The sequence below is a fragment of the Bos indicus genome, chromosome 11 (genome assembly GCF_029378745.1).
Source record: "Bos indicus isolate NIAB-ARS_2022 breed Sahiwal x Tharparkar chromosome 11, NIAB-ARS_B.indTharparkar_mat_pri_1.0, whole genome shotgun sequence".
NCBI lineage: Eukaryota > Metazoa > Chordata > Mammalia > Artiodactyla > Bovidae > Bos > Bos indicus.
This window is the reverse complement of record NC_091770.1, coordinates 12,735,072-12,752,480: the sequence shown is the minus strand read 5'-3', so window position 1 is coordinate 12,752,480 and position 17,409 is coordinate 12,735,072. Positions and strand designations below refer to the sequence as shown.

At 37.9% G+C, this 17,409-nt stretch overlaps 1 long non-coding RNA gene across 1 annotated transcript in view; it reads left to right on the top strand.

Annotated features, from left to right (window-relative positions):
• Positions 1-1,099: 1,099 nt before the first annotated feature.
• LOC139185639 (uncharacterized) overlaps positions 1,100-17,409 on the top strand; it is a 72,966-nt gene continuing 56,656 nt past the window's right edge. Inside the window, exon 1 of the long non-coding RNA XR_011569139.1 lies at positions 1,100-1,181. This is a non-coding gene — a long non-coding RNA (uncharacterized lncRNA). The remainder of the gene's footprint in view (positions 1,182-17,409) is intronic.

Here is a 17,409-nt window from a genome sequence, read left to right as displayed (position 1 = left end):
GGGTGCTTGCAATTAAGATCTTAGACTTGCACAGGATAGGAGCAAAGAACAAGAGGTGTTGGGTGGGAGGTAAACCAGAATAGCTGGAGGAGGCAATGGTCAGTCAGAACAAAAAAAAGTTTTCTTTTGATTTCTTAGAAGCCAAAAGGGAAACCACGTATGTGTCCATAAGTGTTTTACTATATTTTAGGCATGATAGTAAAAAGAGATCTCATCTAGACATATCATGGAAGTAATTATATTTAATAAGAAAAAGATATTCGAGAATCAAAAACTTAAAAAAAACATTATCCACAAGTTAGGATGACTTCAGATTTCCCATCTGCAACATTGACTGCCAAAAGAAAGCATGGAAATGTTTCCATTTTTCAGTTTTGTGGGTAAGAGTGTATGATCCACATTCTTCCTTTAAAAAGAATTATTTGAAGATGTTTAGCCCAGAACAGAGTGAGTGATTCTCACACTTCATTCTTCTTTCTGAAGGTTGTTTTAGCTGTTCTAGGGCCTATGTCTTCCACACAAACTTTAGAATAAGCTTGTGTATGTCTACAAAAAATCTTGCTGGGATTTCGGTAGGAATTGCATTAAATCTAAAAATCAACTTGAATAGAGCTGACATCTTTATTGTGTTGAATCATTCAATTCATGAGTTCAGTATGTCTTTGAACTGATTTAGATTTTCCTTTTTCAAATTTCATTTTAATTTTTTAACACCAACAACATTTTGTATGCTCTACAGCTGTTTAGCAAAGTTGTGATAGTCCCAGGTGAACAGTGAAGGGCTCAGCCATGCAGAAACATGTATCCACTCTCCCCCAAACTCCCTCCCATCCAGGCTGCCACATAATGTTGAGCAGAGTTCCATGTGCTATACAATACGTTTTGTTGGTTATCCGTTTTAAATACAGAAGTGTGCACATGACCTTTCAAAAGTCCTTAACTATCCCTCCCCATGCCCACCCCTGCCAGCAACCATGAGTTTGTTTTCTAAGTCTGTGAGTCTCTTTCTGCTTTGTAAGTTCACTTGTATAATTTCTTTTAGATCCCACATATAAGGGAAGTCATGTGACATTTCCCCTTCTCTGTCTGACTTACTTCTCTCAGTATGACACTCTCTATGTCCATCCAGGTTGCTGCAGATGGTCTTGGCTATTGGAAGCAGGGCTGCACTGAACTTTCAGGTATGTGTATCTTTTGTGGCCGTGTTTTTCTCGGATTCTTTACCACTGAGCCAGTGGGTAAGCCCCTGGTAAATGCATGCCTAAGCATTTAACTTTATTTGGAATCATTGTAAATGCTACTATGCTTTTAATTTCAGTTCCCATAGGTTCATTATTAGTACATAGATAAGCAATTGATTTTTTTGTGTGTGTTGAATTTGTATCCAACAAAAACAGAGAGAAAAACAGAGAGAAAGTAAGAATAGTAAGAAAAAATATATCTTACTCCTGGATATACGCCCAGGAATAAGACTGCAGAATCATATGGTAGCTCTATTTTTAGTTTTTTAAGGAACCTCCATACCGTTCTCCATAGTGGGTGTAACAATTTACATTCCCACCAACAGTGCAGGAGGGTTCCCTTCTCTGCACACCATCTCCAGAATTTTTTCTTTGTGGATTTTTTGATGATAGCCACTCTGGTTGGTGTGAGGCTATTTTTTTTGATTTAGTTCATCAGCATTTTGTAATATTTAGCATATAGATCCTGTACATGTTTTGGTAAATGTATGCATCTGGGCTCAGTCACTCAGTCATGTCTGACTCTTTGCGACTCCTGTAGCCCACCAAACTCCTCTGTCCATGGGATTTTTCAGGCAAGAATAGAATGGGTTGCCATTTCCTACTCCAGAGGATCTTCCTGACCCAGGGTTTGAACCTGCGTCTCCTGTACCTCCTGAACTGACAGGTGGACTCTTTACCACTGTGCCACCCGGGAAGCCCTGGTAAATGTATGTGCTGTGCTGTGCTCAGTTGCTTCAGTCGTTTCTGACTCTTTGTGACCCTATGGACTGTAGTTGGCCAGGCTCCTCTGTCCATGGGGTTCTCCGGGCAAGAATACTGGAGTGGGTGCCAGGCCCTCCTCCAGGGGATCTTCCCACCCAGGGATCAAACCCGTATTTCCTGCATTGTAGGCGGATTCTTTACCACTGAGCCAGTGGGTAAGCCCCTGGTAAATGCATACCTAAGTATTTAACTTTATTTGGAATCATTGTAAATGCTATTATGCTTTTAATTTCAGTTTCCATAGGTTCATTATTAGTACATAGATAAGCAATCGATTTTTTGTGTGTTGAATTTGTATCCAGAAACATTACTTAACTCATATATTATCGGTTTTTTGGTAGATTCCATGTAATTTTCTATATGGACAATTATATCATCTTCGAATAAAGACAATTTTATTTCTAAACAACATGCCTTATATTCCTTTATTTTGCCTTATTGCAGGGGCCAGGACTTCTAGCACCACATTGAACAAAAGCAGTGAGTGCAGACATACTTGCCTTGTTTCTGATCCTAGGCAAAAAGCATTTAGTCTTTCACCATTAAGCACATTAGCTGTAGTTTTTTTTCTTTTTTTGTAAATGCTCTTTATCAATTTGAGATAATTCCCTTCTATTCCTAATTTACTGAGTTTTAATAATGAATGAGTGTTGGGCTTTGACAAATACTTTATCACAGACTTAAGTATAAAACAAACTATAAAACATTTAGAAAAAATAGAAGATCTTGGGATTTGGGTCTAGACGAAGGGTTCTTAAATTTGACGTGAAACCATTATCTATACCAGAAAGCCACAATATATTGGACTTCATCAAAATTAAAAGCTTTTTATCCATGGGAGCTATTTGAAGGGAATAAGAGGAGCCACAAAGAGGAAATATTTGCAAATCACATCTTTGACGATGACTAGCACCGAGAATCGGAGAAGGCAATGGCAACCCACTCCAGTACTCTTGTCTGGAAAATCCCATGGACGGAGAAGCCTGGTGGGCTGCAGTCCATGGGGTCGCGAAGAGTCGGGCACGACTGAGCAACTTCACTTTCTCTTTTCACTTTCATGCTTTGGAGAAGGAAATGGCAACCCACTCCAGTGTTCTTGCCTGGAGAATCCCAGGGACGGGGGAGCCTGGTGGGCTGCCGTCCATGGGGTCGCACAGAGTCGGACACGACTAAAGCGACAGCAGCAGCAGCAGCAGCACCAAGAATATATAAAAGTCACTCAAAACTCAGTAGTAAAAAAAAAAAATCCAATTAGAAAAAGACACGTACAGATATTTTGTAATAAGCAGAACATACAGATAGCAAATAAGCTCATGAGAAGATGTTCAACATATATATTCATAATACCCCCAACTGGAAACAATTCAGAAATCTTCCAGAGAGTGAATGGTGACACCAGTTGTGGTGTACCCTGACTGTGGAATACACTCAGCAAAACAGAAACAAAAACAGCTATTGATGCACACAGCAACTTGGATGAATTGCCAGGGGATTATGGTGAAGCTGTTAAAGCCAATCTCAAAATATCACATACTGTATATAAGTTTATTTCAAGGAAGTATAGAGAACGGAGAACAAATGAGGAAATGAGAAATGAGAAAAGTATAGGAATGGAGCACAAATGAGTGATTTTCAGGAGTCAGGGATGGGGTGTGAGGGTTGGTAAGGGGGCAGAGGCTATTGTGGCTATCGAAGAGCAATACAAGGGATCCTTGTGGTGGTGGAACTGTCCTGTGTCTTGACTGTGCTAGTGGTTACAAGAACATGATGAAATTCCTCAGAGTTAAAACACATACACATGCACACACACAAATACAAGCAGACCTGGGAAAATCTGAATAAGATGTAAATTGGATTAATATTAATATCCTGATTATACTTTTGCAAGCTATAACTTTATGGGAAGCTGGGTAAAGGATACATGAGGTCTCTTTGCGACTTATGACTGCATGTGAATCTATAATTATCTCAGAACAAATAGTGTAACGAAAAAATAAGACATTTTCCTTAAAGTCAGAATCAGCACAAATATGCTAACAATTACCATTATTAGTTGACATTGTTCTCAAAGTTTGAGCTAAGGCAATTGTTTAAGAAACTGAAAGAAGAAACTAAGAAGTAGAAAATGAAATTATCTTAATTTCATATAATAATTTTTTTTCTTTCTTGAAAATCCTAGGGAAGCTATAGAAGAGGATTTATAGGGGAACCAGCTACAAGATGAATTCAGTTAACAAAATCAAGAGCTTTCTAATAAAATAGCAATAGCTAATTATGAAGGAAAAAAATTTCCCTGGCATGAACTCTTGAAAGCTGTGCAGAACCCATAGGAATGAAACTCTGAAACAGTACTGAAATTCACAAAAGAAGACTTGAATAAATGGAAGGACATGCTTCTTGTTGAGAAGATTCAATGTGTAAAAATGTTGTTTCACCACATATTAATTTATACCTTTAATAAAATTCTGATAAACATTCTCATAGCAGTTTTTCAGAACTTTAAGAGAACGCAAAGTTCAGTTGGAAAAATGAATAGGCAAGAATGCTTCATTATTAAATAAAAACATTAGCATTCAGCTCAAAAAACTCAAAAAAGAACAAAACACACCAAAGGAAATAGGAGGGAAAAGTTATAAAGAAAAGATGAATTACAAAAAGAAAAATAGAATTGATAAATATATTCAATAACACTTTCTATGAAAAATGTAATACAATAAACAAGTTCTCCCTTATATTGTTCATCATAATAAATCATGGAAGAAATAAAGTGAAACAAAAAACCTGTAATTCTTTTCTTATGTTAGGAATAAGATAGGTATATATATTTCTTCCTATTAATTTGTTCAATTGAGCCCTCTTTCTGTACCAGGTTGTTTAAATTACTCTAAGCTTTGTAAGATATTTAATCAGTATAGTAGTTAAACTTTTAAGCCCTGAAGTAATGAGTTTTGGCTTCAAATAAAACTCCTGACATTTATAATAGTGCCTCTGTGTTACTGGCAAACTTTTTAAACATCTCAAAGTTGCAGGTAATTGTACTTTGAGTTTTGAGGAGGAGAAAATAGAATCCATAGTGCATGTGAAACACTTAATTCAGTACAATGTAAGCACTCAATAGATGTAAAGGTTTTAGTATGTGATACACACACACACACACACACACACACACACACACACAGGCAATATCCCAAGATTTTCCTGACTTTTATTAAGCGTTCCACCTCAATTTTAGGATTGTATCGTTAAATTCTGAAAACAACACCATTGGGATTGATTTGAATTTATAGATTTATTTAAGGCAGTTGGACATTTTTACAACATGCGTCTTCTTACCCACGAACATGCCTCTATTTTCACCAAATTTCCTTTTTATATCATCACATAAAATATTCTACATTTCTTCAATATTTGTACATAACTAGCATCAATCCTCTAGGTTTGTTATAGTCTTTCATTGATATCGTTGTTGTTGTTCAGTCACTCAGTCATGTCTGACTCTTTGTACACCAGGCTTCCCTGTCCTTCTCTACCTCCTGGAGTTTGCTCAAACTCATGTCCATTGAATCGGTGATGCCATCCAACCATCTCATCCAATATTGAGCCCTTCTCCTACTACCTTCAATCTTTCCCAGCATCAGGGTCTTTTCAATGAGTCGGCTCTTCTTATCAGGTGGCCAAAGTATCGGAGCTTCAACTTCAGCATCAGTCCTTCCAATGAATATTCAGGGTTGCTTGCCTTTAGGATTATCTGGTTTGATGCTGTCCAAGGAACTCTCAAGAATCTTCTCCAGCACCACAGTTCAAAAGCATCAATTTTTGGCACTCATCTTTCTTTATGGTCCAACTCTCACATCTGTATAAGACTAATGGAAAAACCATAGCTTTGACTATATGGACCTTTGTCAGCAAAGTAATGTCTCTGCTTTTTAATATGCTGTCTAGGTTTGTCATAGCTCTTCTTCCAAGGAGCAAACTTCTTTTAATTTCATGGCTGCAGTCAACATCAGCAGTCACATTGGGGCCCAAGAAAATAAAGTCACTGTTTCTATTTTCCCCCCATCTATCTTCCATGAAGTGATGGGACCAGGTGCCATGATCTTAGTTTTTTGAATGTTGAGTTTTAAGCCAGCTTTTTCACTCTCCTCTTTCACCTTCATCAAGAGGCTCTTTAGTTCTTCTTCACTTTCAGACATTAGGGTGGTGTCATCTGCATATCTGAAGTTATTGATATTTCTCCAGGCAATCTTGATTTCAGCTTGTGCTTCATCCAGCCCAGCATTTCACATGATGTACTCTGCATGTAAGTTAAATAAACAGGGTGACAATATACAGCCTTGATGTACTCCTTTCCCAATTTGGAACCAGTCCACTGTTCTAAGTCTGGTTCTAACTGCTGCTTCTTGTCCTGTATATAGGTTTCTCAGGAGGTAGGTAAGGTGGTCTGGTATTCCCATCTCTTGAAGAATTTTCCAGTTTGTTGTGATCCACACAGTCAAATGCTTTAGCTTAGTCAATGAAGCAGAAGTAGACGTTTTTTTTGGATTCTCTTGCTTTTTCTATGATCCAATGGATATTGGCAATTTGATCTGTGGTTCTGGAATTTTTCCCCATTGGTTTTTCGAGACAGCTGTTATTGATTTATAAGAAATTTATTGATTTTAGAATATTTATTCTTAATGGACAGATATAAAAGACAACTTTTTCCTTTTCCTCTCCAGCAATTCTTTTTGGTTCTGATTCATTGCCTTTCATGAGATAGATCTATGTGTGCAAACTTGACTTGGATTCTGTTACCTGCAACCAAAAATGACTTGACTTTCTAGAAAAGAATCTTAATCAAAGAAAAATTAATTTACTAATTTGGTTGTGTCCAGGTCTTTGTTGTGCCATGTGGGCTCTTTGTAGTGGCTCATGGACTTCTCTCTAGTCGTGGCTCATGGGCTCAGTAGTAGCAGTGTATGGGCTTAGCTGCCCTGTGGCATGTGGAATCCTAGTTCCATGACTAGAGATTGAACCCATGTCCCATGAATTTCAAGGTGGATTTTTTTTTTTATTCAACAGTAAATTTATTTCTCTTTTCCAAATTAGAACAGTCTTTTCATGTGGATAATGTTTAAAAAATACTTTATAATTTATATATTAAGAGCTTAAGTACATTTTAGTTTGGTCTTTAGTATGTCCCATATTCCAACTAATGATTTCTTTCTTGGGTTAGATTTAAAAAAAAGTTAATTTATTTTTTATTGGAGGATAATTGGCTTACAGAATTTTGCCATTTTCTGTTAAACCTCAACATGAATCAGCCATAGGTATACATATATCCCCTCCCTTTTGAACATCTGTCCCAACTCCCTCCCCATCCCACCCCTCTAAGTTGATCCAGAGCCCCTGTTTGAGTTTCCTGAGCCATACAGCTCAGGAAATTCCCATTGGCTGTCTATTTTACACATGGTAATGAAAGTTTCCATGTTACTCTTTCCATACATCTCACCCTTCCCTCCTCTCTCCCCATGTCTGTAACCATTGGACCACCAGGGAAGTCCCAATAATCTGAATTTTTTAAAAATCCATTTGATGTCAACAGGTGTCTCCATATAGTTCCTTTTACCTATTAGAGTGAAGAGACTTCCTAGCATTGACCCATCCCTGGATTTCTGGAGTTAAATCTAGTTGCTCATACACTACTTTTAAAATGTATTGCTGAATTCAGCCTATTATTATTTATGTGAAGTTTTAATTTCTTTAATCAGATTTTGATATCAGAGTTTTACTGGGTTAGTAAAGTGATTTGAGACACTACCTAATTTTTTCTCTGGTCTTGGAACAGTGTGTGTAGCACAGGAATGATCTACTCCTTGAGAACTGGGAATAGTAATACTTCTGGGCCTAACACCTTTAGGTGGGTAAGGCCTTAATAGTTTTTCAGGTTTTTTGAAGCTTATTTCTCTATTTAAAAATATATATTTTGGTATTCTATATTGCTTGCTTTCTAGTCTGTCTCTTTACCTTTCTCCCTTCTTGAACAATTCTTTCAGAAGTCATTGGGGGATGGCTGGACAAGGTTGGGATCCAAACAAAGTAGGTGGTGTCCATAAATCTAAGTTGGGGTGTTGGGGTCTGAGTAGATAGAGAAAGCGTACATTGGGTGGCAAGGGCAATGAGAGGAAATTGGTTATAAATGGAGGGTGGGGAATTGACCTAATAAATAACTATATATTAAAGAATATTGTGAGTCAGTTTCTCACTGTCTGAGAAGGGAGTCACAGTTATGGGAAGGAAGAAAACTAGAATTAATCCCATGGTGTTGAACTGGAATTGGAAGTGTGGTGTGAGTTCATGGTTTTCAATACATAGAATAGATACAGAAATAAGTGTATGTATGTGGTTTTCTTTTGTTGTGTAATAAATTACCTCAAACCTTAGTGACTTAAAACGATAGGTCATATTTATTATCTCATAATTTCTGTGCATCAGGAATCCAGAGTGACTTAGCTGAGTGCTTCTGCCTCAAGTATGCACAAGGCTGCCAGGATTGTAGTCTCATCTGAAGTCTCTGTCAGCAGAAGCTCTGCTTCCAAGTTCACTCATGTGGTTGTTGGAAGTGTTCACTTCCTCACTGGCAGATGACCAGAAGCACCCTCAGTCCCTTGCCATGTGGGCCTCTCAATTAGGGAAGCTCATAGCAGGGCAACTGGCTTCCTTCAGAATGAGCGAATGAGAGAGAATGCCCAAGATAAAAGTCAGTCTTTTTGTAATGTAAAGTTGAACTTGAACTTCTGCCATATTCTGTTGGTTATAAATGAGTTCCTAGGTCCAGTCTATGTTTGGAAGGAGGGGATTTCATAAGTACTTGAATACCTGGGGACAATCTTGGAACTACCGACCACAGAGAGATAGATGGTAGATAGAGCGATAGATGGTACAGATATTGGTGGATTTCTCAACTCTGTTATCATTGTGCCCTAATAGCAATGAACACACCTCATACCTAGATCTTTGTTTTTAAGTACCTTTTTGCACCAAAAATAAACAGGGATTTTGAAAGAAATGGTGGATTCCTGGACTGGGGCAGGAAAATTACAAGATGAGACTGGAACATCTTGTTGTGCCAGAAAAGAAGTACTCAGAGAATGATGAGTACAGGTCAAAAGGATATAGAAAATAGTCTGAATGGACTCCTACTAGATCTGGAATAATTTGAAAAAAATATAAGGGAATAGTAACAGAATTTTAGATTTCCCAGGCAGCACTACTGATCAAGAACACACCTGCCAGTGCAGGAGACCTAAGAGACATGAGTTCAGTCCCTGGGTCCGGAAAAACCCCTGGATGAGGGCACGGCAACCCAATCCAGTATTCTTGCCTGGAGAAACCCATGGACAGAGGAGCCTGGTGGGCTACAGTCCATAGGGTCACACAGTGTCAGACACGACTAAAGCAACTGAGCACACACAACAGATGTTTACCATTGAATAAAATAGGAATCCAAAAGTCCACATTGATATAAATAATTAAATGAATATGTAAGAAAAGAAAAGAACCTTTCCTTAAGAGCAGAATGTCAACTAATTTATAGTAGAAGGAATGGTGGGGGTTCAAAATTACCATTTGATAAAACCAATGTCCTACTGTGTAGAACAACGAACCACAATCAGTATCCTGTGATAAGCCATAAGAGGAAAAATATGAAAAAGTGTATATAAATATATGTACATGCATATATATATAATTGAATCACTTTGCTATATAGCAAAAATGAACACATTATAAATCAACTATTGAACAACAACAAAATCAACTATACTCCAATAAAATTTTTAAAAACACAAAAATTACAATTTGAAAATCATCAAGGTAATGATTGATTCATCCAAGAAACATCATTGTATGTTTGGATGTGGATGAGGAACTTGTTAGTTATATAATCTCAAAGTACTTCCCCAGTAAGTACCTATTGATTACAAAGGGTAGAAGGGTCCCTTGACATTGGAAGATATTTCCTTAATTCAGTGATCGAGGTTAAACTGAAATCATGTGACTCCTGAGAGGATGCAATGGGGAGTCAGCAAGTGATGTTCTTATTCAAAATATGAAACATGAGGAAACATCATACAAGTCCGAATTGAGAGACTTTCAACAAAATAGCTGGCCTTTATCTTCAAAAGTGTCAAGGTCAAGAGAGTCAAGAAAAGATTGAAGAATTGTTTCAGACTGAAGGAAACTAAAGAGAAATGACAACTAAAATGTAACACGTGATCCTGGATTGAATCTACTTGCCTATGGACATTGAGACAGTTGGCAAAACTTGAAAGATGTCTGTGGATTAGGTGGTAATAATATAGTGATATTATTCTCCTGGTTCCAATGGGAGTATCTATACTTCCCACCTCATGGTTGATTGTGAGATGAATGTGTGGCGTGTTTAAAGTGCTCAGTGTGATACTTGGTCATCAGCTGAATACCCAGTAAAGATTCACTATTCTTCTCGTTGTTATTCAGTTGCTAAGTCGTATCTGACTCTTTGCAGCCCCATAGACTGCAGCACACTAGGATTCCCTGTCTTTCACTATCTTCTGGAGTTTGCTCTTTCTCATGTCCATTGAGTCAGTGATGCCATCCAACCATCTCATCCTCTGTCACCCCCTTCTCCTCCTTCCCTCATTTCTTTCCCAGCATCAGTCTTTTCCAATGAGTTGGCTCTTCCCTTCAGGTGGCCAAAGTATTGGAGCTTCAGCATCAGTCCTTCCAATGAATATTCAGTGTTGATTTGCTTTAGGATTGACTGGTTTGATCTCCTTGCTGTCCAAGGAACTCTCAAGAGTCTTCTCCAGCACCATAATTCAAAAGCATCAGTTCCCTTCTTTATGGTCCAACTCTCATATCCATTTTTCTGGAATTCCTTTGCTTTTTCTATGATCCAACAGATTTTGGCAATTTGATCTTTCATCCCTCTACCTCTTCTAAATCCAGCTTGTACATCTGGAAGTTCTCAGTTCACATACTGTTGCAGCCTACCTTGAAGGATTTTGAGCATTACCTTGGTTGCATGTGAAATGAGTGCAATTGTATGTTAGTCTGAACATTCTTTGGCATTGCCCTTCTTTTGGATTGTAGTGAAAATTGGCCTTTTCCAGTCCTGTGGCCTTTGGTGAGTTTTCCAAATTTGCTGCCATATTGAATGCAGCACTTTCACAGCATCATTGTTTAGGATTTGAAATGGCTCAACTAGAATTCCATCACCTCCACTAGCTTTGCTCACACTGATGATTCCGAAGGCCCACTTGACTTCACACTCTGGGATGTCTGGCTCTAAGTGAGTAACCACACCACTGTGGTTATCTGGGTCATTAAGAACTTTTCTGTATAGTTCTTTTGTGTATTCTTGCCACCTCTTCTTCTTTTTTAAATATAAATTTATTTTAATTGGAGGCTAATTACTTTACAATACTGTATTGGTTTCGCCATAGATCAACACGAATCCGCCATGGGTGTACACATGTTCTCCATCCTGAACCCCCCTCCCACCTCCCTCCCAATACCATCCCTCTGGGTCATCCCAGTGCACCAGCCACAAGCATCCTGTATCCTGTATCAAACCTGGACTGGAGATTTGTTTCACATATGATATTATACCTGTTTCAATGCCATTCTCCCAAATCATCCCACCCTCGCCATCTCCCACAGAGTCCAAAAACTGTTCTATATATCTATGTCTCTTTTGCTGTCTCGCACATAGGGTTATCATTACCATCTTTCTAAATTCCATATATATGCATTAGTATACTATATTGGTGTTTTTCCTTCTGGCTTACTTCACTCTGTATAATAGGCTCCAGTTTCATCCACTTTATTAGAACTGATTCAAATGTATTCTTTTTAATGGCTGAGAATTGATGCTTTTAAACTGTGGTGTTGGAGAAGACTCTCGAGAGTCCCTTGGACTGCAAGGAGATCCAACCAGTCCATTCTGAAGGAGATCAGCCCTGGGATTTCTTTGGAAGGAATGATGCTAAAGCTGAAACTCCAGTACTTTGGCCACCTCATGCGAAGAGTTGACTCATTGGAAAAGACTCTGATGCTGGGAGGGATTGGGGGCAAGAGGAGAAGGGGATGACAGAGGATGAGATGGCTGGATGGCATCACTGACTAGATGGACGTGAGTCTCAGTAAACTCCGGGAGTTGGTGATGGACAGGGAGGCCTGGTGAGCTGCGATTCATGGAGTCGCAAAGAGTCGGACATGACTGAGCGACTGATCTGATCTGAATACTCCATTGTGTATATGTACCACAGCTTTCTTATCCATTCATCTGCTGATGGACATCTAGGTTGCTTCCATATCCTGGCTATTATAAACAGTGCTGCGATGAACATTGGGGTACATGTGTCTCTTTCAATTCTGGTTTCCTCGGTGTGTATGCCCAGCAGTGGGATTGCTGGGTCGTATGGCAGTTCTATTTCCAGTTTTTTAAGGAATCTCCACACTGTTCTCCATAGTGGCTGTACTAGTTTGCATTCCCACCAGCAGTGTAAGAGGGTTCCCTTTTCTCATCCTCTCCAGCATTTATTGTTTGTAGACTTTTGGGTAGCAGCCGTTCTGACTGGCATGAAATGGTACCTCATTGTGGTTTTGATTTGCATTTCTCTGATAATGAATGATGTTGAGCATCTTTTCATGTGTTTGTTAGCCATCTGTATGTCTTCTTTGGAGAAATGTCTGTTTAGTTCTTTGGCCCATTTTTTGATTGGGTCTTTTATTTTTCTGGAATTGAGCTGCAGGAGTTGCTTGTATATTTTTGAGATTAGTTGTTTGTCAGTTGCTTCATTTGCTATTATTTTCTCCCATTCTGAAGGCTGTCTTTTCACCTTGCTTATAGTTTCCTTTGATGTGCAGAAGATTTTAATTTTAATTAGGTCCCATTTGTTTATTTTTGCTTTTATTTCCAACATTCTGGGAGGTGGGTCATAGAGGATCCTGCTGTGATTTATGTCGGAGAGTGTTCTGTCTATGTTCTCCTCTAGGAGTTTTATAGTTTCTGGTCTTACATTTAAATCTTTAATCCATTTTGAGTTTATTTTTGTGTATGGTGTTAGAAAGTATTCTAGTTTCATTCTTTTACAAGTGGTTGACCAGTTTTCCCAGCACCACTTCTTAAAGAGATTGTCTTTCCTTCATTGTATATTCTTGCCTCCTTTGTCAAAGATAAGGTGTCCATAGGTGCATGGATTTATCTCTGGGCTTTCTATTTTGTTCCATTGATCTATATTTCTGTCTTTGTGTCAGTACCATACTGTCTTGATGACTGTGGCTTTGTAGTAGAGACTGAAGTCAGGCAGGTTGATTCATCCAGTTCCATTCTTCTTTCTCAAGATTGCCTTGGCTATTTGAGGTTTTTTGTATTTCCATACAAATTGTGAAATTATTTGTTCTAGCTCTGTGAAAAATACCATTGGCAGCTTGATAGGGATTGCATTGAATCCATAGATTGCTTTGTGTAGTATACTCATTTTCACTATATTGATTCTTCTGATCCATGAACATGGTATATTTCTCCATCTATTAGTGTCCTTTTTGATTTCTTTCACCAGTGTTTTATAGTTTTCTATATATAGGTCTTTAGTTTCTTTAGGTAGATATATTCCTAAGTATTTTATTCTTTTCATTGCAATGGTGAATGGGATTGTTTCCTTAATTTCTCTTTCTATTTTCTCATTATTAGTGTATAGGAATGCAAAGGATTTCTGTGTGTTGATTTTACATCCTGCAACTTTACTATATTCATTGATTAGCTCTAGTAATTTTCTGGTGGAGTCTTTAGGGTTTTCTATGTAGAGGATGTCATCTGCAAATGGTGAGAGTTTTACTTTTTCCTTTCCAATTTGGATTCCTTTTATTTCTTTTTCTGCTCTGATTGCTGTTGCCACCTCTTCTTAGTCGTTTCTGCTTCTGTTTGGCCTTTGCTGTTTCTGTCTTTTATTGTTCCCATCTTTGTATGAAATGTTCCCTTGTCTGTTTAGTTGCTCAGTTGTGTCTGACTCTTTGCAACACTGTGGACTGTAGCCTGCAAGGCTCTTCTGTCCATGGGATTCTTCAGGCAAGAGTACTGGAGTGGGTTGCCATTTCCTTCTCCAGGGGACCTTCCTGACTGAGGGATTGAACCTATGTCTTCTGCATCATAGGCGGGTTTTTTTTTTGTTTTGTTAGTTTTGTTTTTTTTCCTTACCACTGAGCCATCAGGGAAGCCCAAACATTCCCTTGATAACTCCAGTTTTCTTGAAGAGATCTCTAGTCTTTCCCATTCTATTGTTTTCCTCTATTTCTTTGCATTGTTCAGTTAGGAACATTTTCTTATCTCTCCTTGCTATTCTCTGGAACTCTGCATTCAGTTGGGTATATTTTCCCCATTCTCCTTTGTCTTTAACTTCCCTTCTTTTCTCAGGTGTTTGTAATGGCTTTTCGGACAATCATTTTGCCTTCTTGCATTTCTTTTTCTTTATGGTGATTTTGGTCACTCCTCTTGTACAATGTTACAAACCTCTGTCAATAGTTCTTCAGGCACTCTGTCTACCAGATCTAATCCCTTGAATCTGTTGTTATCCTAATTACAGTCTTTTCAAAGATCCAGCCCATGAATTTCTCAGATATATAGTTTTTATTTGTAATTTATTATGTTCTTTTTAAAAAATTTTTATTTTATTTTTAAACTTTACAATATTGTATTGGTTTTGCCAAATATCGAAATGAATCCACCACAGGTATACATGTGTTCCCCATCCTGAACCCTCCTCCCTCCTCCCTCCCCATACTATCCCTCTGGGTCGTCCCAGTGAACCAGCCCCAAGCATCCAGTATCGTGCATCGAACCTGGACTGGTGACTCATTTCATATATGATATTATACGTATTTCAATGCCATTCTCCCAAATCATCCCACCCTCTCCCTCTCCCACAGAGTCCAAAAGACTGTTCTATACATCAGTGTCTGTTTTGCTGTCTCGTATACAGGGTCATTGTTACCATCTTTCTAAATTCCATATATATGCGTTAGTATACTGTATTGGTGTTTTTCTTTCTGGCTTACTTCACTCTGTATAATAGGCTCCAGTTTCATCCACCTCATTAGAACTGATTCAAATGTATTCTTTTTAATGTTCTAATTCATTATCTTTAAATTCTTCTCTAGCATTTCATAGGTTTGCTTTCTTGCTCTTTTGCTTGCATTTTGAGTTGAATACATTATTCAGTAAATTTCTTTCTTCCGTTTAATGAGAAAAATATAAAACTATATGCATTCTGTTCTTTAGAGTTTTGTGTTTCTTCTTTGCTATAGTTCTCCATTGTTTCTGAAACAAACATTAATTGTAATTTTGATTTCTTCTTTCACTCTAGGGCTATTAAGACAAGTTTTACTCTCTCCAGAGGAACTTCATATTTCTTTGTTTTTTTCTGTTGCTATTAACTTCTAGCATTGTTAAATTGTGGTTTGAGTTTGTGTATTATACTATTTCTGCTTTTGAAACTTTAATGAGATTATCCTTGTGGCCTAAGTTATGATCAAGTTTGCAACTATTCCTTAGCAATTTGAAATGACTGTGTATTTTCTGTTTCTAGGAAACATATTTTGATATAAATCTATTAATTTAATAATGTTTAACTCTTCTATTAATATATTCTTATTAATTTATGTCTACTTGATCTCACAGAAATGGTGAAGAATATTAAGCCTTCTAACTATGACTGTGGTTTTTTTCAATTTCTCCTTAATTTCTAAACTTTTTAGCTATGTATATTTGATACTATATTCAGTACACACAGATTCCTGGTTCTTATATTCTCATTTTGTTGTTCAGTTGCTAAGTCATGTTTGGCTGTTTGCAACTCCATGGACCAGAGCACTCCAGGCTTCCTGTCTTTCACTATCTCCCAGAGTTTTCTCACACTCATGTCTGTTTGAGTCAGTGATGCCATCGAACCATCTCATCCTTGTTGCCCCCTTCTCCTCCTACTCTCATTCTTCCTGGCATCAGGGTCTTTTCCAATGAATTGGTTCTTTGCATCAGGTGGCCAAAATACTGGAGCTTCAGCTTCAGCATCAGTCCTTCCAAAGATTATTCAGGGTTGATTTCCTTTAAGATTGACTGTTTTGATTTCCTTGCTGTCCAAGGAATTCTTAAGAGTCTTCTCCAGGACCACAGTTCAAAAGCATCAATTCTTTGGCACTCAGCCTTCTTTATGATCTAACTCTCACATCCATATACAACTACTGGAAAAACCATAGCTTTGACTACATAGACCTGTGTTGGCAAAGACACATCTCTGCCTTTTAATATGCTGTCTAGGTTTATCATAACTCTTCTTCCAAGAAGCAAGCATCTTTTAATTTCATGGCTGCAGTCACCATCTGCAGTGATTTTGGAGCCCAAGAAAATAAAATCTGTCACTGTTTCCATCCACTCCCCCCACATCTCTTCACCATGAAGTGAGGGGACCAGATGCCATGATCTTAGTTGTTTGAATGTTGAGTTTTAAGCCAGCTTTTTCACTCTCTTTCACCTTCATCAAAAGGCTCTTTAGTTTCTCTTCACTCTCTGCCATTAGGGTGGCATCATCTGCATATCTGAGATTATTGATATTTCTCCTGATAATCTGGATTTTAGTTGGTGCTTCATCTAGCCCAGAATTTTGCATGATGTACTCTGCATATAAGTTAAATAAGCAGGGTGACAATATACAGCCTTGATGTACTTCTTTCCCAATTTTGAAACAGTCCATTGCTCCATGTCCCTTTCTAACCATTGCTTCTTAACCTGCATACAGGTTTCTCAGGAGGTAGGTGAGGTGGTCTGGCATTCCCATTTTTTTAAAAGAATTGTCCACAGTTTGTTATTATTCACATAGTCATAGGCTTTAGCTTAGTCAATGAAGCAGAAGTAGATGCTTTTTTTTCCTGGAATTCCCTTGCTTTTTGTATGATCCAATGGATATTGGCCGTTTGATCTCTGGTTCGTCTGTATTTTCTAAATCCATCTTGTACATTTGGAAGTTCTCAGTTCATGTACTATTGAAGCCTAGATTGTAGGATTTTGAGCATCATCTTGCTAGCATGTGAAATAGCGCAGTGTTACTGTTTGAATGTTCCTTGTCATTGGCCTTCTTTGGGATATTCTCTTTTAGTTTGTATAATTTACTATATATAGGATAACATTTTCCCTTACTTTAGGGTTTTTGTTTTGGCTTTTTTCTGTGAGTTCTACATTTTCTAATATGAATATTGCTATCTTTTTGTTTGTCCTTGAGTAGTGTACACCTAGCAGATTTTCTAACCTTCTCCTGGAAGGTGGTACACTTTGTGTGGAGCTCTTTAAGACCCTGTCCCTGGCTACACTTGTTTGCTTGCTGTAAGG